Source organism: Cetorhinus maximus, chromosome 14 (genome assembly GCF_964194155.1).
Source record: "Cetorhinus maximus chromosome 14, sCetMax3.hap1.1, whole genome shotgun sequence".
Lineage (NCBI taxonomy): Eukaryota > Metazoa > Chordata > Chondrichthyes > Lamniformes > Cetorhinidae > Cetorhinus > Cetorhinus maximus.
In genome coordinates this window covers 63399996-63418879 of record NC_135892.1, presented here as the reverse complement: position 1 = coordinate 63418879, position 18884 = coordinate 63399996, and the positions used below count along the sequence as shown (strand labels likewise).

Sequence of the window (18884 nt, the reverse complement as noted above, 5' to 3'; positions counted from 1 at the left end):
GTGTGCGGGGGCAGGCCCAACACACCGGAACATAAAATGACGCGCGATGACATCGGGTGTGTATCCCTACGTCATTGTGCTGTCTCGCGATATTTCATTTGGCCGGCGGGAGCCGGAGTTGGCTGTAACTCTTTCGAGTTATCAACAGTCACAGATTGTAACTCCTTCGAGTACATTCACAGTTCTTGGTTTCCGGGAGTGGGACATGAACCCACAACCTTCTGATTCAAAGGCGAGGGTGCTATGAACTGAGCCACAGCTGACACCTCCGGAGTTGGCTGTATGCCCGCTGATAATTGATAGGCCTATTAAGGCCATTAACGAACTAATTAGTTTCAAATTTACGCTGCCCATCCAACCTTACGGTTGGCGGGCAGGCAAAAAGGCCAAGCAGCCCTTACATTTTTTAGGAAACCTCAATAAGCTTAAATAAAATGTTTCTTTGAAAAATAAAAACATGTCACATCTCATGTGATACAGTGTCTCAAGAGCACCGGACCCAACTCTCCCTCCTCCTCCCACCCACACAGGTAGCGCTCAGCGCTACTACTCGTGTTCTACGCTGGGTGGGCCTTAATTGGCCTGCCTGCGTGAAATCGCAGTGCAGAGCTGATCGCAGGTGGCGGTTGGCTCCGCGGCCGCCCCCACCCGCTCCTGCCAAGCCTGCCCGACGCGGGAAAAATTCAGGCTCAAGTTTCTGTAATGTTTGGTGCTGGTTTAAAAAACATTGTGCTGGAAGCTGGCCCTGGCCATAACCCGAGTGAATTAATCCCCATGGCGCATTTCCGCTAACTGTTCTCATTTGCCATCTTCAAGGGGGATCTTAAAACTGAACTTGTTTTGGGAGCAAGAACACAAATAGGAATGTTTTAAAAGTTTTTGAATATAATATTTTTCATTTGCTAAGAAATCGACTATTGTATTTATAATGTCATTTTCAGTTATTTAAAATCCAGCTACTCACGGATGGTGTATTTATGAGAAGCCTATATTCAGTTGTCTTGAAAGAAAACTGCATCAAGTCACCACTCTTAATTATATCAAGGATTTTATTTTTAATAATAGGATAGGTTAAAAAAATTACAAAAAAATGTCTTATTGCACTGGTTCATAACAGATGTTAGGAAACGTGAGATACAAATAAATTTGAATGGAAACTTAGAGAAAACACCTTAAAAGAAGCACAGTTTTGGATACAATTTACACCCACGTCGCCAATTGCAACAGAAGCAGAAATTCTAGCCACAGCTATCTAATTATCAAGAGACGTGTAATTGTGTCATTGGTAGTAATTTTAAATTAACCCAAATGTGTAAAATGGCGATATCAGATCAGCAACTTGTTAGATAGCCTGCCCAATTTTCTTTTCCACTGAAGTTAAAATGACCCTCACTGTGTGATGAAAGGAACTCTGTGACAAGTGTAGAGGATGTGGGTGAGGACAGCTCCAGTTCCTTCAATAATTAAACACCAAAGGATAGCATTATGTATTACTTCACTTGTTCAAACATAACAAATTTGCTTGTTGCAATTACAGCTAAGTCTTCTGCACAGCACCACTTTACTATGTTTACATAGCCTGCCACATCACCAAAACAACAAAACAATTATTCTTATAGTATATGTACATGTATACACTCAAATACATTTTCCCATGAAAAGTCATCAAACAGCAATTTTTTTTTCAATAAAAGGACAAGTTCCTGGACATTGGAATTATTCTCAACTTGTCTCCATTCCAATTAAGCGGGCACCCTAATCAAAATCCCAAAAAGTGACTGTTTCCTACCAAGGGCAGGCTGAGACCCGGAAACAGATCCAATTCCCATTTCCTACCTACAAAGCGAAAATTCGGCCCCTGATTTTTGCAATAAACCAAAACAACCCCAAATATTTCTTCAACAAATGATGCCGTAGAAATCATATATTTGCGTGACTTAACATAAATGGTCTATTGAGGGCACACTATAATTGACAAGTTATTTTGATTAAGAGAATAGCAGTTCTCTTTAACATAACTCTGCTCACACTTCAGTTTATGTATATATTTAGTAAAATAACATCAATGAATAGTATTATGGTGTAAACCAGCTAAGCTCTGTACACGAGTTTGCATGAGCCAGAGAATAGTCTTTGTATCAGACCCTGATATTAGCCCCTGACTCTCCTATGATTTTTCCATTTCCTGTATATGCTTAGATTAATTCCAGACAGCTTATTATTTATATTGATTCAAGTTCAATTTCTACACAAGCCTGTTATGATCGTTAGGTTTGTCTTTAAGCATCACTCTTGGGTAGCCAGGTTATTAAAATCTATTATTGAAATGCAGCCCTCCACAACTCCAAGATTCTGAATCCAAATGTATAGGGTCAGTCAATTTCTATATCTAAAAGAACACAGTTAAGTCGACTTTCTGTCTTTTGATGAAGCTTTCAAAAAAGTCACTGTTGTCCTTACTTCATAATCATTTTTGCCTCAGGCTTATTGAAAGAAAATATTTTCCACAGACGTGTTCCAATGAATACCTAAATACAAAGGTATTTTGAATTAATTTAGTTTGTGAAGATAAATATATCTGCAGTAGCGAGTTTTAATCGGATTCCTTCCATCCAGAGAAAGTGAGTTAGTTCTCTGTTATGAAGTGATCTACTTCTTTTGTTATTGCTATGACGTAGCAGATGATGTGTGCCGGGTAGACCAAATCCACAAGGGAAACTTGGTCACGCTATCACAATGGTTTTGCAATTTGTGTTTATTACGAGAAGATGTGTGCACTGAATTTAGAAGTACTGAGTCCAACAAAACCTTTAGAAACTTAAAAAAGTTAAATTAAAACATTTATTAACAAAATAAAAGATTTCGAGCACACACGCAAGACTACAATTACTTAATACTATAACAAATCCAAAAATTCCTAATTAACCTGACTCCCAGTCGCACATCCCAAGAAAACCAGCAAGTTAACACAATAGCCACTTGAGAATGGAATTCCAAATGGCTTTCCCCAACTTCAGTTACAAGACACAGCCGACTTATGCACAAATGGCTGGAGGCTTCATGAAGGCTGTTTCACACACTCCTGTTAGATCTTACATAGCCCTCTCCTCACATAGACTTTCATTCTCCGTTACATACATTTCTCTCTCTTTAATATGTAAATTCTATTGTTCCATATGTCTTTGAAACTGTATATTTCTCATAATATAAAAACTTTTATGTTGCCAATATTGTCAGTAACCTTTGGGTAAAATTAAACACACTCCTTAGCCTTGCTTATCTGACTAGTTATAAACAGACTAAGATCCCTTTGAAATACAAACAATCCCTTCATTTATCAAAAAACGCAAATTGCCCTCACACCTTACATGCTAAGCCAGCATCCATGTTTACTTATTAGCGTTTCAAGCACATTTCTACACCTAGCTTCTTTTGATAATTCCAAACTTGCAGTATACCTGACTCAAAATTGAATTAAATCACACAGACAGACCCAACTATACTCTCACCCATAAACCTACTTTACAATAAAACAGAAAAATATTATGAAAATTATGATACTTCCGTAACAGTATAGGATGTCTTTCTTTGGTTCAGAGGTATATTTAGGGACACATTTTGTTTTCAAAGGCTGAGAGATGCCAGTGATGATAATAACATGCACACCAGACGTTGGTCGGATTCATGAGGGCCTTTGTAGCTAAAAGGCCCGAAATTTAACTAAACTCTTTCAACGACTATAACTTACGATAACCCTTCCAAATTGCTGATATTCTTACTTACACGTGAAACAAACTTTTGTTAAAAAAATTTTTTTTTTAAAACAATTACCAAAACAATTGTTGAAAGAAAATGAAATGTGCTTCAGGGGCCCAAAGATTTCCCATCAACTTTACAGAGCAAATAATAATAGACTTCGAAAGTCCAAGGGGAGAATTTTCTCCCAGTTGGGGGTGTTGGGCGGGAGCAGGGCGGGCGTGCGTGCAGCCAATCGCCGCCCGCGATCAGCTGGCCGTCGCCATTTTATATGGGCGAGCCAATTAAGGCCCGCCCAGTGTGATGTGCGTCTGGATGTGCTGAACGCTCCCTGTGCGGGCGGGGGGTGGGGCTTCCTGAGTCAGGGCCTGCGCTCTTTTGTGCATGCGCACAGAAGAGCGCAGAAATCTCCCTGAGGCACAGAGCTCCCTCAGGGAGATTAGTCTAAGTTCAAAAAAATTTAATTAAGGAAAAAAAAATGTTAAGACATGTCCCCTCCTGTGAAACCTTCACATAAGCTGAGACATGTCTATTAATTTTATTAAAAGTTTTTACAAGACTTTAAAAACCTTCATGAAACCTCATCCCGCCCATGGATGAGGTTCCCTGAAAAATGCAAAAGTCGCCTGGGTTTATTGCTTTAATTGATAGTTAACTGGCCTTAATAGGCCTTTGACAGTTTGGCGGGTGCACTGCCGACTTGGGTTCGTGCCTGCCCAACTGAAAATCTGAATGACGCACATTATTTTATGCCTCGGTGAGCAGGCCCCACCCCTGCTCGCCGAGCCGAAGATTCTGCCCCAAGATTCGATTGCTAAATTCACTGATTTTAACCAAGAAACAGTTGAGTGCCACAATTGACCTCAGTGCTCCTGGGTCAGGAAAAGAGAACAAAAAATAATCAAGCAAAATTCCGGCTCCAGATAGCTGCCATGCCTCACATGGCCAAGCAGCTTACCAATTATATTATTATCGAGGCTTATACATGAGTAATGACTGCTTTGGCAAGATGCCCAATGCTTGCTTGGAGATCAATATTTTCTGTCGAGCACAGGGTGGCGTAGATTGGCAAGTGGAAAAGAAAACATATGCTTTTGTGTCAACGTTTATGCATTGGTTCTGATGATAAAATGAAGCTGTAACAATACAATTTTCTTAAAATAATAATTATTTCCTTATTTTTCGCTCATTTGATGCACTGGCTTTTCTTAAAAAATATTTCAAATATATGCAGCAGTACAGAAGATGGCAAACAAAGAAGGGTCGAAATACTTTGCAAAACGCATTGTGAAGCTCAAGTGGTATATTGACAGTACCTGTATAATAGAGGATGTTTTGATTTTTGAAAATTGAAACATAATGTTTCAGAATACTCTTAGATTAGCCATCTCACTCAGAGAAGGCAATCGTGCAAATGATGCCTGTGATAAATTGGAAGGAGATGAAATCAACAAAGTTCATTGCATGGATGACCTTGCCTCTTATTAGCTGCATGTGTCCGTGCAGAAGATCACTCAGATCACCAATTGGCTCTCTAAGGATTATCAGATCAGCCATGATCGCATTGAATGGCGGAGCAGATTCGATGGGCCAAATGGCCTACTTCTGCTCCTATGTCTGTTGACTCAAAGCCCATGGTCATTTTTAGATATGTCTGCTGGGTTGTACAGGTATTAGGTGACATCACATATGTTCTGATTTCCCTAGCACAATTGTTTCTTTTTGTAGTATGAATCAGTGGTAGCACTCTCATTCTAATTCAGAAGATCATGGATTCAAGCTCCAGTCCTGATACTTGAGCACATAATCTTGTGCATCACTTCAGAGCAGTAATTATGGAGACTTATCCAGACTTTGGCTGAAAAGTGACAGGTCATTTGCACTACGTAATGCTGGGCAATAATTATTTCCAACTATAATATGCCCAATACCTCTTCCTGACCCTCAGTAGTCCCTTCATTAATTTTCACTGGGGTCACCATTGGCCAGAAGCTTAACAAAAGCAATCATATCAAGGTGCGGCTACAAGAATAGTGCACAATCTAGGCGCTCTATGATGAGTGGCTTATCTGCTGATCTCTTAATACCTCGCCAAGGCTCAAACCAGGAATATATATTCACAACTTGACTAGTTAGTTTCAGTGTCAGCGACAACAACATCCGTGAAGTACAACACCATTTACAGCAAGAGCAGTAATATCACAGGAACACCTTCACCTCTGATACATAAACTATCTTAACTTAAACATACTGGTATATCATCACCCTTGCATCAATCACTGAGTAAAATATTGAAATTTACTGTCTAGTATCACCATGAGAAAACCGTCACACCAGGAACTGTGGGGAGAAGGTGGACTGCCACCTTCCCAGGACAAACAGGGTTGGGCAACAAATGTGGGCTTCCCCGCATGTTTCACATCTTGAGAACAAAATAAAAATGAACTGTGATTTGGGGAGTGGGGTTTGTGGTGGTGTGGTTGGGGGTGGTGGGGGGCGGCGGTACAGGTTGCAGCAACGTAGGGAGAATTCAATTCTGCACACAACTTTGCTATACCTGAACTGGGCTGGGAGTACATGTAAGTAAGACGGTTACATCAGCTGTAAAGTCCCATCCTGAAGAAGTTTTACTTTCCTTATATGCGTCATACTGAGGTCTCTTTTCCACAACAACAAAAGCTTACCTTTACATAGTGCATTTAAAGTGGTAAAACTTCCCAAGGCACTTTACAGGACCATTATCAAATATTTGACACCAAGAAACAGAGATATTAGAACAGATGACTAAAAGCTTGGTCAAAGAAGGAGGTTTTAAGCAGTGTCTTAAAGGATGACAGAGAGGAAGATTTAGGAAATAATTCCAGAGCTTAGGGCCCAGACAGGTGAAAGCACAGCTGCCAATGGAAGAGTGATTAAAATCTGGGATGAACAAGAGCCAGGATTGAAGGAGTAGAGATCTCAGAGGGTTGTAGGCTGGACAAGATTAGGAAGCTAGGGAGGGATGAGGAAATTTAAGACTGTAAAAACAAGTATGAGAATTTTAAAATGGAAGCATTGCCAGACTGAGAACCAATGTGGGTCAGCAAGCAGAGGGATGATGAGTGAACGGGACTTGTCCAAGTTAGGATACCCCAGCAGAGTTTTGGATGACCTTAAGTTTATGGAGGATCTTTTTTTATTGTTATTAATTTATGGGATTTGGGCATTGCTGACATGGCTAGCATTTATTGCCCTTCCACAACTGCCCTTGAGAGGGTGCTGGCAAGCTGTCTCATAAACCATTGCAGTCTATGTGGAGAAGGTACTGCAACAGTATTGTTAGGCAGGGAGTTCAAGAGTTCAACCCAGTGACAATGAAGAGATGGTGATATATTTCAAGTCAGGATGGTGATTCGGAGTAACCTTGGAGGCGGCGGTGTTCCCAAGGCATCTGCTGCCCTTTTTCTTATGGATGGTGAGGTCATAAGCTTGGGAGGTGTGTCAAAGGAGCTTTGACAAATTGCTGTAGTGCCTCATGTAGAAGGTACACAATGCTGCCATTGTGTGCTGGTGGTGGAGGGAGTGAATGTTTGAGGTGGTGGATGTGGTGCCAATCAAGAGGGTTGCTTTGTTCTAGATGGTGCAGGGGATGGTGTATTGCCAGAGCTGCACTCATCCAAGCAAGCAAAGAATATTCCATCACATTCCTGACTTGTGCCTTGTAGATGCTGTAAAGTCTTATGGGAGTCAGGACATGAGTCACTTGCCACAAAACTCCCAGACTTGGACCTGCTCTTGTAGCCACAGTATTTATATGGTTGGTTCAGTTCAATTCTGGTCAACGGTGATCCCTAAGACATGGAAGGTGATGATTTTGGTGATGATAATACTGTTGAATGTCAAGGGGAGGTGGTTAGACTCTCTCTTGTTGGAGCCGGTCATTGCCTGGCACTTGTGTGGCACAAATGTTACTTGCCACTTATAAGCCCAAGCCTGTACGTCGTGCAGGTCTTGCTGCATGTGGACACAAATTGTTTCATTATTTGAGGGATTAAAAATGGAGCTGAACACTGTGTAATCATCAACAAACATCCCCATTTCTGAGCTTATGATGGAGGGAAGGTCATTGATGAAGCAACTGAAGATGGTTGGATATAGGACACTACACTGAGGAACTCCTGCAGTGATGTCCTGGGGCTGAGATGATTGACCTCCAACAACCACAACCATCTTTCTTTGTTCTAGGTATGACTCCAGCCAGTGAGAAGTTTTTCCTCTGATTCCCATTGTCTTCAATTTTACAAATGCTCCTTGATGCCTAACCTGGTCAAATGCTGCCTTTATATAAAGGGCAGTCACTCTCACCTCACCTCTGGAATTCAGCTCTTTTGTCCATGTTTGGCCCAAGATTGTAATAAGTTCTGGCAGCAAGCGGGCCTGGTGGAACCCAATCTGAGCATTGGTGAGTAGGTTTTTGCTAAATACCGGTTGATGGCAGTTTTAACAACACTTCCATCACTTTGCTGATGATTGAGAGTGGGCCAATAAGTGGTAAGTGACCAGTTTGGATTTGCCCTGCTATTTGTGGATAGGACATACCTAGACAATTTTCCACATTGTTGGGTAGATACCAGCGTTGTAGCTGTACTGGGGTGCTTGGCCAGAGGCGCAGCTAATTCCAGAGCACAAGTCAGGATATCGTCAGGACCCATAGCCTTTGTTTTTTCCAGACACTCAGCCATTTCTTTATATCATGTGGAGTGAATAGAATTGACTGAAGACTGGTGATTGTAACAGTGAGCACCTCAGGAGGAGAACTTTCAATCTACTTTTTAGGAACAACATAATGATAATTCAATTTTTTTCGCAGCAGGTCAAAGGCACCTGTATATAATCATAATTAGTGTTAAAACAGTCTCAAGCCAAACCCAGGTATAACAAAGTAATATTTCAGTCTTATTCATTTATCTAAATGTTGTTTCATAGTACTTCATTTCATTTAGTTTAACCATGTAACAACATCACCAATTTATAACAGTTCAGAGATGATTGGAAGTGTATCTTTATTCTAATGGATTTCAGTCCAAATGTAGCTGAGTATTTCATAAAGCTTCAACAGCCATTAATGTTCCTACAGGGTATAAAGCAGCTAAAGAATAGCAATTACTCCAAGAAGCATGCACCATAAGAGCTGGGCTAAGTGAGTAAATGTAACTATTCAGAATCTAGTGAGGACACTAAATTTAGCAATCAGGCAAGTGCAAGACATTAAGGATGTTACATGACATTTAGTGACATATCAAATTGTTGTTCTTTGCATATTTCACATTTAATTTTCTTTCCCATTCCATGAGTGGACAATATGAATCATTGTGATGAATGATAGGAAGCACATTGTTAAACACTGTAACATTCAATTTATTGCATGCCTGGAAAGACGAACATTCACAATATCTGGCATGAGCCAAAAGCAGTTGCTTGTGAGAGTAAAAGATTTAAACTGATTGAAGGCTGTTTCATTCAAGGAATTAAAAGTAGAGCTACTTACAGACAGACTTTGACAGGGAGAGAGATATCAATAATACCCGCACTCGTGAAAAATCAAATTTGGTCATATTCTTGTAGTATACAGAAAAATATGTTTAAATATGGTAGAATCCTAGACAGGCTGTCTATTGGATAAAACACAAAAGTATAATGCATTACAAAAGAATAAGACATGACGGATGTGATTTTATAAATTCGCATCTCATCTCTAATTGTTGTAGTTGTGGTCATTCTCAAACTGCAAGATTTGTAAATGTGCTATTTGTCACCATTTTTCAGTTTTTCTTTCAGTATATGTATTAAGGTGTTCTGCAATATATGATGTAATTGAATCATGTAACTTAGAACGGAATATCATAGAAGTCTAGAATAACTTGTACATAGTACTTAAACATACAATTAAGACATCGAAAAGCACAAGAGTGAAGTTTAAGTGGATTATATCTAAATTCTGAAGTGCTTTCCGGTACTCGATTATACTCCAAGGTACTTTTTTAAAATTTCAGACAATACATACAAGACCTGTTGGATATCTAAAAATTTAAATTTTGAAGTTGCCATGGCGGACAATCTAGATAGTGAGCTCAACCTTTGCACGAGGACTGATAGGAAAAGGTGAGAGTGCAGAAGTCTGTTTGAGACATTAAAATGATATCAGATATCCTGATTCCAGGAGGCTGCAGGTGTCAGCAATGATTTGCTGTGAAAGCATGAGCCTCCTGAGGCACTGGTGCTTACACATGTTGAGAAAGTTGATTCTCTGCCCGTAGACCCTGCGCTGGCGATCTTGCCTGCTTCTAGCTGGATCTCAGTGACCATCCCCTTTAACCTGTGGAGCAACATGTGGCTAAGGAAAAGGCAGCTGGTGCTGGTGTTGTTGCTCCTCTTGTTCCTCATCAGAGTTGCAAGGTAGAGCTGCATGAGCTGTTCCCATGCCATGATGAAGGCTGGCAGCAGGGAAGTGCAACTGAAGACGAGTGAAATGCAAGACAGGTGAAGTGACTTCCAAGAAGTTGGCAATCATCTGTCAAGCACTGAAGGCACTCTCTGAAAAGTGAGAGCAGCCTCTCACCTGGCCATGGCTGAAGCTCTTCAGTTTCACTGATTAAAAGCTTCCTAGTCTGTTAGTATCACTAACCCTGCATTCTCTTGCTCAGCTCTTGCCTCAGTGACCCTGGCGATTTGCTGACAGCTCAGCAAATAGGTCCCCTGACTGTTAATGCCAGAATCATTGGTTAACTTAATACAATACTTAACTGCTTATTAGAATATTTAAATAACTTATCCAACAGCTGCACAGGGTTCCCCGTTCACCTTCAAAACAACCTGGGGGAAACCCAGAAGTGGGCGGGATGATGTCGGAATCGCTGGCTTTTAACTCCCCACAAACAACCAAACCTACCTCCTATCTATAAAAATTTCCTCCATTAACTCTGTTTTTCTCTCTTCACAGATGCTAGCTAATTTGCTGAATATTTTCAGCATTTTCTATCTTTATTAGTGTTTGACCTAGATCTTTGAATTTTGATCCTTTTTTATTCAGAAAAAAAAATCATTATGGTTATTCCCTGCTTGATATCTTAATTGTTGAAAAACCTCAGTTTAGAATATCTTTTAGTTTATGTGTGGGAATCATCTCTCAGGTTTGCCCTTGAAGTGAAAACAAAATATAATCCAGGAGCTGTTCATTGTCTCATGCTGTGTTTAGATTTAATAAGAGTCCGGATTTAATGGGGGGGGGGGGAGACTTGGTGTTCAATAGTCTATTATTTACAAGGGCTGAAAATAACTACTGAATAGATCTGTAACACATCTCCCCAAAGTCTTGCAGTTTGTTTCCTACTTGATTTGCACTGCTGATTCCACAGCAATGGAAATTTTCCACAGAACAAAGCACAACTGGGAGTGTTGAGAAAACAATAATCTTATTAAAGGGTTAGGAAGGGATCACAAAGTGCTCATAACTGCCATCACAATACAAAATTACATTACAGTGACTATTAAAATAGATAACAACCATGTATACAATCTACAGAGTTATTACGCAATCACATTTGTACAACAAAATTAATGATTGTGACATTACTACAATTTGTGGAGGAATAAGCACAAGTCCAGTGTATAAACACGCAATGCTTAATTACTGTTTCTTAAACAATTGATTTATTGTTACTCAGTAGGGGGCTGCTCTCCTCAGTGTTAGTTCTGTGGCTGAGAAAAGGCAGGTTAGGAAATTAAAGGCAAAATACTGCGGATGCTGGAAATCTGAAACAAAAACAAAAAGCGCTGGAAAAACTCAGCAGGTCTGACAGAATCTGTGGAGAGCACAGATCTGTACGGACTCGAAACGTTGACTCTGTCTTTCTCTCCACAGATGCTGTCAGACCAGGTTAGGAAATTGTTCACAAATACGAAAGCAAAATACTGTGAATGCTAAAAATCTGAAATAAAAACAGAAAATGCTGGACGAGGAAGATTTTTTTTAACCCCCACCCCCTCCAACCAGAATCACAAATATTCCTCAGGTGAAACAATAATTTACTTGTACTTATTTCAATTTAGTATACTGCAACAACTGCTCACAATGAGTTCTCCCCTACATGGGGGAGACCAAACGCAGAATGGGTGACTGCTTTGCAGAACACCTCCCTTTAGTTCACATGCGTGAGTCCGAGCTTCTGGTCACCTGTCATTTTAATTCTTCACCCCACTTCCACTTTGACTTTTCTGTCCTTGGCTTTCTACTCTGTCCCAATGAAGCTCAATGTAAGCTTGAGGAACAGCATCTCATATTTCAATTCAGCACTCTTACAACATTCCAGACTCAGCATCGAATTAAATAATTTCAGATCATAACTTCAGCCCCCATTTTTTTTTTGATGGCACTGATAGTGATAATTATGTGATTTCCATTTACATCTCCTCCGGGCCCATTTTTGGTTTCTTTTCTTGTTCTGTTACCATCGTTTTTTTTTACACCTTGCACAACTTTTATCATTTAATCTCACATGCCTTGCACCCCATCACAGACTTTCCCTTTTCTTCTTTCTACACTTCCCCATTTCCCTGCCTCTGTCCCTGAGTTAAACTGGTTGCACCTCTAGCCTATTCCAGTTTTGATGAAAGCTCTTCAACCTTAAATGTTAACTCTGCTTCTCTCTCCATCAGATGCTGCCTGACCTGTTGAGTTTTTCCAGCTGTTATTACTACAGGAAATTGTTCAATGGTTCAGGAATGATATGGACAATGAATCTGCTTTTTTTTAAAGAATTATTATAAAACTTTAGGTCACAAAGACAAAATTAATTTATGTTTTATTATATATATTGAAACACCCCAAATAATTGAAATAAATATTTAAAATAAATAATTTAAATACTTTATTTTGCTCTTGTACAGTTTAGTTTATGTAATGCATTTTAATAAAAGCTTTTCTTTTTGTCTGATGAAGCTGTTGTAATGCCTATCCAGATCTACTAAACTATAAATACTCACTGGTTTTGATCTGTTGACACTGCAGCTCAGAATGAATCTTAAGGTTAATAGTATTTTTTTTAAAACATGTTCCCCCAAAAAGAAAAACACAACTCAAGCCAATAAAAACTGTAAATTATGTAGTGAAAATATGGGGCATAATTTTTACGCCTTGGTGGGAACAGGCATGGAGGTGGGAAGGCACAAAAATTCATGCCGCCGGCTGGCTTGCCAGTTTCCTGGCTCTTTTCAGCCCACAAGCCATTTTCTTGGAAGCAAGGTTAGCCAATTCACCTAATGAAGGGCCTATTAAGGCCTGTTAATGGAAGCCAACTGGAATGTTCCAGTCAACTTCCACACCCCTGAAGGCATCGGGGTACAAGGCAGCTACCTGGGGGCAGCCTCCCAGTGGCAGTCCAAGGGACCAACAGTCCAGACAAGCTTATTGGCCCCCTTTACCTTCCTGGCTTCATTGTAGCAGCAGGCTGCTCCCTGGAGGGGGTTTCCCCGTGCAAAAATGGTAAACTAGCTGCTGAGGGCTTATGTTTTTTTAAGTTTTAAAGATTTGGAGGGTGGGCACCTCCATCTTAGGGTGCCCTCTCCCTCACTTACTACAAAGGCATCCTATTGCTGCTTCCAAGCTGGAAGGCTTCCTCCTGGCCCTCCAACCTCAAGAGCTTAAAAACAAAAAACTGCGGATGCTGGAAATCCAAAACAAAAACAGCATTACCTGGAAACCAGGGTTCTGTTGAAGGGTCATGAGGACTCGAAACGTCAACTCTTTTCTTCTCCGCTGATGCTGCCAGACCTGCGGAACTTTTCCAGGTAATTCTGTTTTTGTTTTGAACCTCAAGAGCTTGCCTGCCCTCTGGCCGCAAAATTGGCCAATTTGGGGAAAATCACGTGAGTCACTGTTCCCCACATAGTGTGGGCTTCAGATCCTCATTTAAGCTTGACGATAGGGTCCTGAAGGCTGCAGGGAAAATCCTGCCCTTGGAGTCTGACAGCATTTCCAAAGAGTTTTGATGCATGTGGAAAGTAATGACACTGTGATCTCATAGATCATGATACTGTACAAACACTTTCAATGTATTAGTGAATCGGCAGCCTTTTATACACCCCATCCGATTTTCATTTCAAATGGGCACACCAATCCAATATTATCAGTTTTCCACCCTCATTAGTTGAAAATCATTATTCACAATAAACATGTGACTGAAGGTAGTTCTCACTTTGGGCACAATCTTGTGCATTTTATCAGGTGGGAGGGTGGCAGGTGGGGATCTCACCACCCTCCCAACTCCACCTCAATTAAGTGCAGAGCAGGAAGGTCAATTACTGTCCACTTAAGGGCCTCATCGTGCTGGCACTGGGATGAACTCAATCGTGGATGGGGGGCTCACCATGCAGGAACATGACAGGCAAACCCTGGCATGTGTGCTTGCAGGCACCTGAGGGGGTCCCTTGTTCAAAGACACTCAGTATCTAATATAGGGATCTGGCTGAAAGCCACTCCTCTGCCATTGCTGCCGAACCAAACCCCCGAGACCTCAATGCCTGTGATCACTCAACTGTGCTTGGGTCCTTCCTCGATCTGAGGCTTCAGGTGGGTGTAGTACCGGCAGCAGCCACTACCTCTAAAGTAGTGCTGATGAGTATGCTCTTGGCTGGAGTGACTTCTGCTCCTGGGATCCTTGATCCCAGGGGAAGGCCCATTTTGGCCAATTAAGAGCCCGAACGGCACAATATGTGGTGTGCCTTCCCAAAAAAAATGCAATACGGGGGGGGGGGACTCACCAGCTGGCGACCAAGACCCCCCCCCAATCATCATCATCACCTCAAGGCCACCCTGAAATGAGCATCACACCTCTCAGGGCTGGATTGAATGGAGGAACCGGGGGTTTTGGCCGTCGACTGGAGATCCACGCTGCCTCTTTTAGGTCGGGCTAACGAATGAAGAGCCACTCAGGCGCGTGACAGGCTCGCGGGAGGCCTTTCCCCGCTCCGGGCTCAGATGTGCCGCCTGCCGAGAGCTGCTGGCCAATCAGAGGCCACAGCAGCTCTTCTGTATACAGCAACGCCACTGATGAGGCGGTGGCTGCTGCTAGTGCCTCAGATGGAGGAGGATCCCGGGCAACGGTGAGCGATGGGGTGGGGGTTGCAAGATGGATGCCACTGGAGAGCGCGAATGAAAGAGCTCGGCAGCAAGGGCAAAGAGGTGGCTCTCAGTGGGCCTCCCCCTTCCCAATGCCGGGTCCCTCGATCAGGAACTGAATGTCTCAATTAAAATTTTCAAAAATGAGATTGACAGAGTTTTGTTAGGTAAGCAATATGGAACCAAGGCAGGTAAATTGAGTTGAGAGATAGACAGTCATGATCTAATTGAATAGTGGAATATGTTTGACAGTCTGAGTGGCCTTGCTATATTCCTATAGGGCCTGATGAATTACTTGGCCAAACTATGAGCTATGAATTTAAATCCACAAGGAACAGGGCTCATTGTTTAATCCTTTTTCACTCTGCAGTCTTTTAGACAAGTGTGAGACTCCATGATCGCCTGAGCTAACTATGTCCCAGGAGCGAAAGGGCAATGTTCCAACTCAATTAGCCACCCACTTTATTGGCAAGACAATACTAAAATGGTAACTTTTATGTAACCTTATAAAACCTTTGTAAACCATTATCTCCTTCTGTTGAAAGACAAGATTAATATACTCAACAAGCTTGACATAGTGCAACTTTAATGAAAATACCGTGCCAGAGACCTGGCTCTGTTGCAGCTAAAAAGAAATGCATTATAGATGTTGCCAACTTGAGCACAGCATTCTCCATACTCTCAGTGGGTTGAAATATGAACCACACCAGGGGTTTCTTCAGAAGCTATATTATAAATCTCAGATCTGGTCTCTCATTTCTTCTAACAAACAATTTCTTCAGTCCTTTAAGTAAAGTGCTTAAATTGTCCATATAAAAGAAAAAAAAATTGAAACGTGGGTTTCCACTAACCTCCTCAAAATACAACAAACATTTGTACATTATTTCTGTTGAACTTGGAAATGTCTGTGAACAATGCTTTGGGATGGAGGAGGAAGGAGAATGCTAGCATTTCTTGGGGAGGAAGGAGAATGCTAGCATTTCTTGGGGAAGGAGTGGAACCTGCCATCATTAAAATGGGGAAGGGGAAAAAAATGCCAGTATAGTGGGGGGAAAGGCAGGAAAGAAGAGCACAATCTTGAATTTTAGGATAGGGGGAAGAGGGAAGAGAGCCACCTTGAACAGGAAAGAATTGAATAAAAGTACCTATTTAAATTGGAGGAGAAGTGAGGCAGTTGAATTGCTAAGGGTGAAGGAAAATCCTAAGAATTAGGAGATTTGGGGAGAGATTCCATCTACCCTGCATTTAGGCATTCTCCAAAGTAGGGAAGAGGGAAAAGGGCATCAAGAGGGAGGAAAATTAGGTGGGGTGTATAACAACTGGCTGGTCTGCTACACCACCCTTCCAACCAGTAGGAAAGCTAAAGTCTACCTGATTATGTCTAAAATCTATTGGACAGTGTTAGCACAACAAATATTCCATTAAAATGCCCAGGACCTTTGCTACATCATCTCCTGAATAAAAACAATTGCATTAATTTGGCACCCTCCTGGGTACATTTAGATTGTCACCAGCTCTCTTCAAATATATGCAGAGTAATAGGTCTGGCTAGATAATGTTCAATCTATTAATTCAAATGTTGGTTATTGGAAACTTTTGTTTATTCTGATGAGAACAAGAATCATCATAATACAATTCAACTCAACTTTGTATGTATTGAAAGGTGCATGAATCACAGACTGATGGCCTATAAGTCGCTTCTGTTAATAATTGTAAATACAGGCTTATTCCTAAAATAGGTTTTTTCCACTTAAAAAAATGCTCCAACTCACCCTCTTGGCAAACGTGATAACCATGTAATCTGCTCCTGGTTTTTTCTGCTATAGGTGCTCAGTTGTTATTATGCACAAAGTTATGACATAATAAAATATAAATCACCGCCCCCCCCCGCCCTTCCCCCCCACCGTGGAAACATTTTGCCCTTCAGCTTGGTTTTATCTTGACCCAACACTGTCTGTTGTTGTTGCTGCTGCACTCACTCACTCAATGACACTCAATATGCATTGAAGCAGAACAATACTGTTTCAACCCTTTTACTTTTGCAGAATAAGAAACGTTTCACCTTTTCCCTCAAATTAAAGCATCCAAAGAACGATTAAAAGCTAGAGCTTTGACTTATCACATTGTTCTTCTATATTTTCATGAGCCAGGAACCACGCTCAAAAAAGACAAATTTCTTCATTTTGCCATATTGTGAAACATTTAATTAAGACTCCATTTTTTTTAACAGCACTGGGTGAGCCTAACAGAGCTTCAGTAACACATTATGCCACTACGACAGGGTCATTTGAGGCTGACAAGATAATCTACTTGTCAGTTCTCAAGCACCTTGAATAGTAGGGTAAGCTGTCAATGAAGAGTACTGACAGTTTGGCAGTTGTTCAGGGTTGGGGGTTATTCAGGTCAGAACCTACTTAATGTATTCTAAAATTATGTATTGTACATTAATCAATTCAGAAAGTAATGTTTGCCACGGGATATGTGACATTTCTTTAATAGAGGATTTATAGGTAGTCTGGTAGGAATGTTAAAAACAACATTGTATATTTTTTGGGAAAAATAGAGAAAAGTTCTCCAATTTTATATCAATCTATCATACGTAATGAAATAACTATGATACACTCAAAATGTATCAATATCAGTTTTAATTAAATAATGCAGATGCAACCTTGTAATTCTGAATATGAGGTGAAAAAATATTGTTTTGTATTAGGAACCATTTGATTGTTAGGCACACTCACAATGAAATTATGCAATTATATATTGCTTGAAGGAGATAAATAAATGTTCTTCCAATAAAATGTCAAAAGTGTCCTTTCTTTTTCTGATAACCTTCAAAACAATTAAAGTACCACAGTACAGAGGAAAAAACAATATCAAGTGCTCATAAAAACCAGATATAGGAAAGAACACACATTGCATTGCAGTTCAATGTCAGAGTAACCATCCATACAAATCAATACTGATTTTACAATGTGCAGATTAGTACTCTGTGTCTCATATACTTGGGATTTATACCAATGGTACATTCTTAATAGTTTGAAGATTCAGTGCAATACTGAATGTATTGATGTGCAATGCCTCCTCAGCTCAAAGGTGCTGGGGGTAGTTTTGGCTTTGAGCAGCAGCGTAAAATGGACAATAGCGAATCCATCATTCTGTTTTATTTCTTTATTTGCAAAGAGATTATTGGGTCAGTGTCAGAGACTTCCATGGAGGGGTCCAGGTAGTGCATCTCTGTCCACCAGAAGTTTGAAATTCCCACTAAGTGCCATGCAAGTGCGTGCGTTGGGACTTCATCTGGGCCCTGCAGCAGTGGAGGTCTGAAAGTCCACCGCTAGTGCCATCGGAAGATCTGGGCCAATACATCCCCATTAAAAGAAAAGCATAGAAGTTGGGCTTTGACAAAAATAAGATTTGTTGCATAATTACTTTTCCTTAAAAAATGCAATGTAAAATTTAAAATGTATTTATCATTCATCTAGACTTGTAAGAAAAAGTGCTCTGAATTCCGTAACATATAGGGCTGGGAGGTGGGAGGGGAGCCCAATACTTTCCTGACATCACAGGATTTTACCAGCTGCGGGAACCTCGGCGGCACAGCCACCTGCCGACCAGAGGCAGGCAGGCAGCCAAATAAATCAATGAATTGCCCAATTAAGGGCCATTTCCCACACCCGCCGGCAATTTAACAGTGATAGGAGGGCCCACTGCCACATGGGGAGACGGCCAAGCAAACCCTGGTGGCTTCCCTATGGGTTATTGGGATGGGAGGGGAGCTGGGGAAAACTCCTTTATGGTCACCCCATGACCCACAGAGAGGGCCCTCGATGGCAATGGCTGCCTCTGCGGCGGCGATGTCACCGATGGAGAGTGCACCCCTTGATTGTCAGGGCCTGCCTGCCTGGCCCCAGCACAATTAATTAAATAATTTACCATGCATTTGAAGGTGCTTCAACATGGAGGTAATATC

General features: G+C 41.1%; 1 protein-coding gene across 5 annotated transcripts in view; it reads right to left on the bottom strand.

Annotated features, from left to right (window-relative positions):
* The window catches only part of nrxn1a (neurexin 1a), a 1849731-nt gene that overhangs the window by 538222 nt on the left and 1292625 nt on the right, over positions 1-18884 (bottom strand). The window lies entirely within an intron of this gene.